Source organism: Urocitellus parryii, chromosome 1, assembly GCF_045843805.1.
Source record: "Urocitellus parryii isolate mUroPar1 chromosome 1, mUroPar1.hap1, whole genome shotgun sequence".
NCBI lineage: Eukaryota > Metazoa > Chordata > Mammalia > Rodentia > Sciuridae > Urocitellus > Urocitellus parryii.
Genome location: NC_135531.1, coordinates 281,392,613 through 281,399,604, shown reverse-complemented (window position 1 = coordinate 281,399,604; position 6,992 = coordinate 281,392,613).

The following is a 6,992-nucleotide window of genomic DNA, read 5'->3' as shown; positions in this document are numbered from 1 at the left end:
TTGGTTGTGAGCCACGAAGGTGGTAAGTTGCAAAGGACAAAGATCCAGATTCTTGATTCTAATAAAACATCCTTCACCCCTGGCCTTTTTGGCATCATAATAGTTTCTAACTTTACCCCTGAACATACGCCAGGCACTGTTCTCCCTGTTTTTCAGGTATCCACTAATTTAATCTCTGTAAGTGTCCTATCAGGTAGGTACTGTGGCCCCATTTTACATATGAGGAAACAGGTTTGGAAAAGTTCAGTGTCGTGTCCAAGTCCACTTGGGTAGTGGTGGGAAGCAGGATCTGAGCTCAGGCCAGCTTTACCAAGAGGTGGAACCTGAATTGGCTTTCCTATAACTGCCAATTTCAACTCCTGCTGGGGTTCCAGAAAAACTTGATTTTATCAGCATGGCTAGTCCCACGTGTGAACGCTTCATTTTCTTTCATTCTTGCCTGCAAACTGAGCTCTCGCCATATGCAGTCAATAGCAAATGACATACCAAGGATTAAGAGGCAAATGACTTCATGGGAACCTAAAGCCAGTGTGTGTGGGAGGTGTGTGGGGGGGTGACTGGGAAAGAGTCAGAGAAGAGTGCAGCTAATGGTCCACAGTGTCTGCTGAAGGTGGGTGTTAGAGGCCCTGTTGGATTTAGCCAGAGGCATCCCAATAGTGAAGGAGGGTGAAAGAAGAATGCCAAGAGTTGAGGAACAGATGGGACATGAAAGAATGGAGAATATGGTCATGCTGAAAAGGCCAAGATGCCAAAAAAACATCCAGGACTCAGGAAGCACATGAGCCTCACTGTCAGATGAAGGGGATGCTGAAAGGAGACTGCAAACAGGAAGAGCTGAAGCTCTTCAGCTTCAGCTGAAGGGGAGATTAAGAGCATGGGCAGGAAAGCAAGGGCGGGCTGGGCAGTCAAAAGTTAAGGGCGAGTGTCATCCTCTAAATGTATGTGTAAGGCCGTAGGGATGGGAGCTGGAGAAGCTGGGGGGGGGGGGGTGATGCATCTCCAGGGCTCCTTGGACCAGCTGGGCAGCAATAAGAGTGTTTGTGTTCCCAGATGCAGGAGTGTAGTGGTGGAGCCAGAAGAGAAAAGGTGTCAGGAAGAACTGTGTCCACATGAACACCAGCTGAGGTCACATACTAGCAGTGCATTCTGCCCCTCCACTCTACCAAATACAGCACGTGGTGCAACAGGAATGGCAGGCACCATGCTTGAGCTGATTGACAGGACGTCTCTGTTAGAGAGATAAGTATCCAGTAATGACCCAACACTGGAGGAATAGCACAAAGTTAACACAGTGCCAGAACAAGCTCTAGAGAGATTTGCCAAGAAATAAGTGCATAGTTATTGCAAAAAGAAAAGGAGGAGGGTCTGGGCTTGTGGCTCAGCGGTAGAGTGCTTGCCTAGCACATGTGAGGCCCTGGGTTTGATCCCAGCAACACATAAAAAATAAATAAGTAAAATAAAGGTATGTGACCAACTACAACTAAAAAATTAATATTTAAAAAAAGAAGGAACAGTTATGAAACAATTTTAAAAGATATTGGGATTAGGGACAAAGCTCAGGGGTAGAACAATCCCCAGGACCCCTCCCTCACACACACACAGATTGAACTTTATAATGGTAATAACTGAAGTTTTAAAAACTTGAGTTAAAGAAGGCGACATAGAACACAGGATTTTTAGGGCAATGAAGGTATTTTGGATGATGCTTCAATGGCAGGCACATGTCATGTTTGTCAGGAGGAAGAATGCATACCACCAAGAGTGACTCCAAATGTGAACGGTAGACCTCAGGTGATGAAGGTCACAGGTTCATCCGCTGTCCCAGATGGATCACTGTGGATGTCAACAGTGGGGGGGCTATTCACATACAGGGAAGGGGGTGTTATGGTAACTGATCAATTTTCATGTGAACCTAATATTGCTCTAAAAAAGTCTTCATTAAAAAAGAAAATAGTCGTAGTTAGGCTGAATAGCACAGGCCTAGCTGAGCGGTGGACTGGTGACCTAGGTGCCAGAACTGAGGACTGCTCTCAGAGCATGTAGCTCAAAAGGGTAGAGATGGAAAAGGACAAAAGAAACATTCATCTAAGGCAGTGATTCTCAGCCAGGGTGACTGCCTCTGGGGGTTTCCGGCAGTGCAGGAGAGAATTTTGGCTATTTTGAACCTGGAGTGGGGGGTTCTTTGGGGTCATGGTGAATGGAGGCTACTTATGATACTGAACATCCTCCAGTGTGTAAGATGGCCCCCACATGAAATTATTGCCCAAAATGTCAATATTGCCATGGGTGGGCATTCTTGATATGGCTCCACATTTTCATCTGGTACCATTTCTTCTTTTTTTTTTTTTTTGGTACCATTTCTTCTGCCTAAACAGCTAGAACTTCTTAAGTTGGTGCTAGTTGTTGGATTATGCTTTCAACTGTTTTACTCGTGGAGTCTTTGCTTTGCTTTCATCTTTGAGATTTTCCTTGGGAAACAGAGGATTTTCCCCATACTCTAAGGATGTCTCTCCCGGGCCAGCATGCTCACATTATCTGCAGGGAGAAATCTGCCGTTGCACTTCTCTTTATTCCTCTACGTTTTTATTTATTTTTTGCCTACTGTTTTTGTTCTGTCACTAATTTAAAGCAATTATGATGTGATTTGGTGTTTTCAGATTTTTGTTCTTCTTTTGATATTGTGGATAGAACCCAGGATGCTCTACCACTGAGCCACACTCCCAGTCCTTTTTATTTTTTGACAGGGTCTTGCTAAGTTGCTGAGGTTGGCTTCAAACTTCAATCCTCCTCCTCAGACTCCAGAGTCGCTATTTTCAGGTTTTTTTCCCCCCAAGATTCCTTTCTCCCTTGCTTCTTTGAGAACACAAAATTACAAGCTATCCCTCAGCTCACTGAAGTCCTTGTGGTTAGGGGGAGATTCCATTTTTTCTTTCATTTATGGTTTTTATTGCTGTATCTTCAAGTTTGTGAGTTTTCTTCTGCAACATGTGACCTATTATTAAAAACATCCAGTTATTTTTCTACTGTTTTCTTCTGTAAGTTGAGTTTGCCTTTACATATTCTCTATTTTTACTTAAATATGCACCACCTTTCTTCCATTTGTTGAAGTCTTTTAATGCTCTATCATGTTTGCCATTTTTATGATTTCTGGGTCTGTTTTTATTGACTGATTTTTTCCTGATTAAGTGGGCCTTATTTTTTCTTCTTTTCATGCCTTATAATTTTTTACTGAATGCTACACATTATACATTTTATCTTGTTAGGTGATGAATATTTTTAATTGAAACTTTTATTGAGATGACTGTAGATTTACATGCAGATAAATAAATAATAGAAAAATCCTTTACCCAGTTTTCCATAATGGCAACATCTTTGATAACTATGTGTATGTAATATTTCAATCAGGATACAGACATTGATTGCAATCAATCTGTCTCCTTCAAGTTTTGCAAGCTATACTCACTGGTATGCATTTTTAGTTCTGTGTCATATTTAGACATGTAGGTTTGTGTATCCAGGACCATGATCAAGATAAGATGGACAGGATGAGGTTGTGGCTTAGTGGTAGAACATGGGCCTCATGTGTGTGAGACACTGGGTTTGATTCTTAGCACCACATATAAATGAATGAATAAAATAAAGGTCCATCAACAACTGAAAAAAAATTAAAGACATGACAATGCTATCCCATCAAGGATCTCTACCTAGTATGTGCTTCTATAAATACACCCCCTCTTCCATGTTCGCTGCTTATAGTGTTCCAGGGTAGCTGTGTGTGTTTCACCCCAGATTGAAGGGACAGCTGGGCTGATTCCAGTTTATGGATAGTATGAATGAGACTCCTGTGAAAACTGGTGTAAGGTGTTTTTTGTAAACAAAATTTTGTTCTCCAGGAATGCAGTAATTGGGTCCTTTGATTATAGATTTGTCTGCATCTTCTATCAGAATTTCCCTCAATCTTTACAGATAGATCTGAGAGGAGATGTAGACAAACTTGCAACCACAGGACAAAAAAAGTAACAAATTCTTTTTAAAAAATTTTTTTAGTTGTAGACAGACACAATACATTTATTTTATGTATTTGTTTTTATGTGGTGCTGGGGATTGAACTCAGTGCTTCACATATGCAAGGCAAATGCTCTACCAACTGAGCTACAACCCCAGCCCAATAAATTCTTTAATTTTACTTCATCTGAGTGAATTTTATTTCACTTTCTTTTCTGAAAGTAATTTGGGCTGGGGGCTGGGGATATAGCTCAGTTGGTAGAGCGCTTGCTTTGCGTACACAAGGCCTTGGGTTCATTCCCCATGCACCACCAAAAAAAAAAAAAAAAAAAAGTTGGGCTGGATATATAATTCATGATTGACATTTACTTTGTTTTGCTTGTTTTTCTGAGATAGGGTCTCCCCACCAGCTGGGATTACAGGGTTACCACAGTGCCTAGCTAACTTTCAGCATGTGTCACTTTCTCTGGCCCCCATGATTTCTGAGGAGAAACCCACCATCATTCAAGTTAGTTTCCCATTAGGTAATGTACCATTTCCTCCGGCTGCTTTCAAGATTTCTAGTTTTGCTCTTAGAAGGTTGATTTCTTGGTGTGGATTTGATTTCATCCTGTTCAGGATTCACTCAGCTTCATGAATCCACATCTTTTTACCAAATATGGGAAACTTCTCTCTTCAGTTACTCTTTCAGCTCCCTTCTTTTTCCTATCCTTTTGTGTGTGTGTGTGTGTGTGTGTGTGTGTGTGTTGCTGAGGACTGAGCCCAAGGCCTTGTGTATGCTAGACAAGCACTGTACCAACTGAGCCACGTCCCCAGCCGTCTTTTGGGACTTAGTATATTAGGTCTTTTGCTATTATCTCATAAGCCCCATGACATTTGTTCTTTGTTGCAGAGAAGGGGGGGGGGTGTCTGTGTTTTCTGCTCAGATTAAGCAAATCCAATTGTTCTGTCCTCATATTTACTTATTCCATCTTCTATCATTTCCACTGTAGTATTCAGGCCAAGAAGTTTTTAAAGCTTGTCATTGCACATTTTAATTTAATGTTTTTGTTTATCTCTAAATTCTGTATATTTGTAGGTATTTTCTATTGTTCCAAGAGAATTTATAACTGGTTTTATGATGGAGAATTCTAGCATTCAGTTTATCTCACTAGTGGTCAGTTGATTGCTTTTTCTCATTTAAGTTGTTCTCTGGTTCTCGTCATGATGAGTGACTTTTGCTTAGTGTCCTGGACACCCTAGTTAGGAGAATGTGGATGCCTTTTTAATCAGGCAGCACTATGTTTAGGTCTAGCAATACAGGTGCAGCTGAGGGGTTATGGTGTCTCTTTGGTCTGCCTGTGAAAATGGAAGGTGTCCACAGGCTAGGGAACCTAGAGCTATCAGAGGCCAAACTGTGCCTGGCTGAGCACTCACTGTGTCGGGCTCCCTTCAGCAAGACGAGTGTTTCCGGTTGCTCAGAGTCCCAGGCCCTCTCAGGCCCCTGAAGGGCAGAGGCTTCAGGGGGCTGGTGCTTGTGGTTATAGAATTGCTTTTGCAGGTGCTGTCTAGCCACCCTGGAGCCTCTGGATGGGGGACCTGGGTCTCAGGCCTGTGGAATCAGGGCTTCCCAGGCTTGGCTGCTTGTTGTGGCAGTCTACAAATATTTGGGGAGCTTTATTCTGGGACAGCTTGCTTGTAAGATTTTTGGATGGAACCAGCATAGCCTGTAGGGTTTATTTTCCTGTTACTGAGCCAGTACCTTGAATGCTCTACCCAAAGCACTGACTTTCCACTCTAGCTCATGGGAATGTGGACTCTCCTGGCCCTTTGTGAGCTCCAAGTGTCGTGTTCTCTGCTCCTTTGGGTGGTGCTCTTCCAGACTCAGTGTTCTCATGGGCATACCTAGGACCTCTGCAGCCTGTCCGGTGTGGCTCTCTGCCCCTGGAGCCCCAGCTCTCTTGGCTTCTCCAGTGCCATCATAACAGGGAGCTGCTGCTTTCCACCTGGGTGCCCTTTCAGAGCTAGGACCTGGTAAGTCTCACCCACTAATCACTGTCCTGCACTGCCTGATGTTCAGAATCTAAAAACTTCCGTATGTGCCCCCAGGTTTTTGCTGATCTCAGGAAAGTAAATCCAGTCTTGTTACTCACACTGCAAGCACTAGTACCCTGTTCTTTATCTTTCTTCTGATGGCTTGTCAGATTCCTTCTGCAGTCAGGAGAAAACCCTTTAGTTTTTCTCCACATCTATTTTCTGTGTCAATCCTGTCCATTCAGATGTGGGCTTCATTGTTATTTCCTCTTCCAGCTCCTTTTCTGTATTTCATTTTTACCTTTGTAGCCTATTTTCTACTTGTGACTTAGTTAACTGAGTCAAAGATGTAGCTTGCTATCTTCCCAAATGTGGTTTTCTTCCCCAAGTTTTTTTGATCCTATACTTCATTTGTTATCTTTATCCTTAAGAGTGTCCTGGAGATTCTTTCTTTCTACAGTATTTCTTCATAGGCCCCCATCCAAGCAACACGCTCTGCCCAGACCTGGCACCTGTCTTCTGATGGAAGGGTAGCTAGCTCAGTAAGGGGGCAGCAAATGCCCTCTGAGCGACTCACTGCCTGGGCTGGTGAGGGTGCCTACTTCTCTGGATGACCCTTTGAACAGCCTGCCTCTGACATACTTTTCTACATTTACTCATTAATAGCCTACCCAGCCATGCAGATAGAAGGTCCATATTCCAGGCGTGGACCGACCTGGGGAAGGGTGCGAATACACATGTAAGAAGTGCAGTCCCTGGCATCTGTGCTTTGGGAAACCTGGGGGGCGGGAGGTTCCTCAGAAGTGGCCACCTGCTGTAAGAGCAGACCTGCTGTAAGAGCACAAAGAAATCACAGTAGTGGCACCACAGAATCTGGGATGAGCCCCAAGAAGGAAGCCAAGTGTCTCAGCAGAGTGGTCATCATTCCAGGGCAGGAAAGCACTACTTTGAGGCCAGGGACCTTGGGTCAGTAG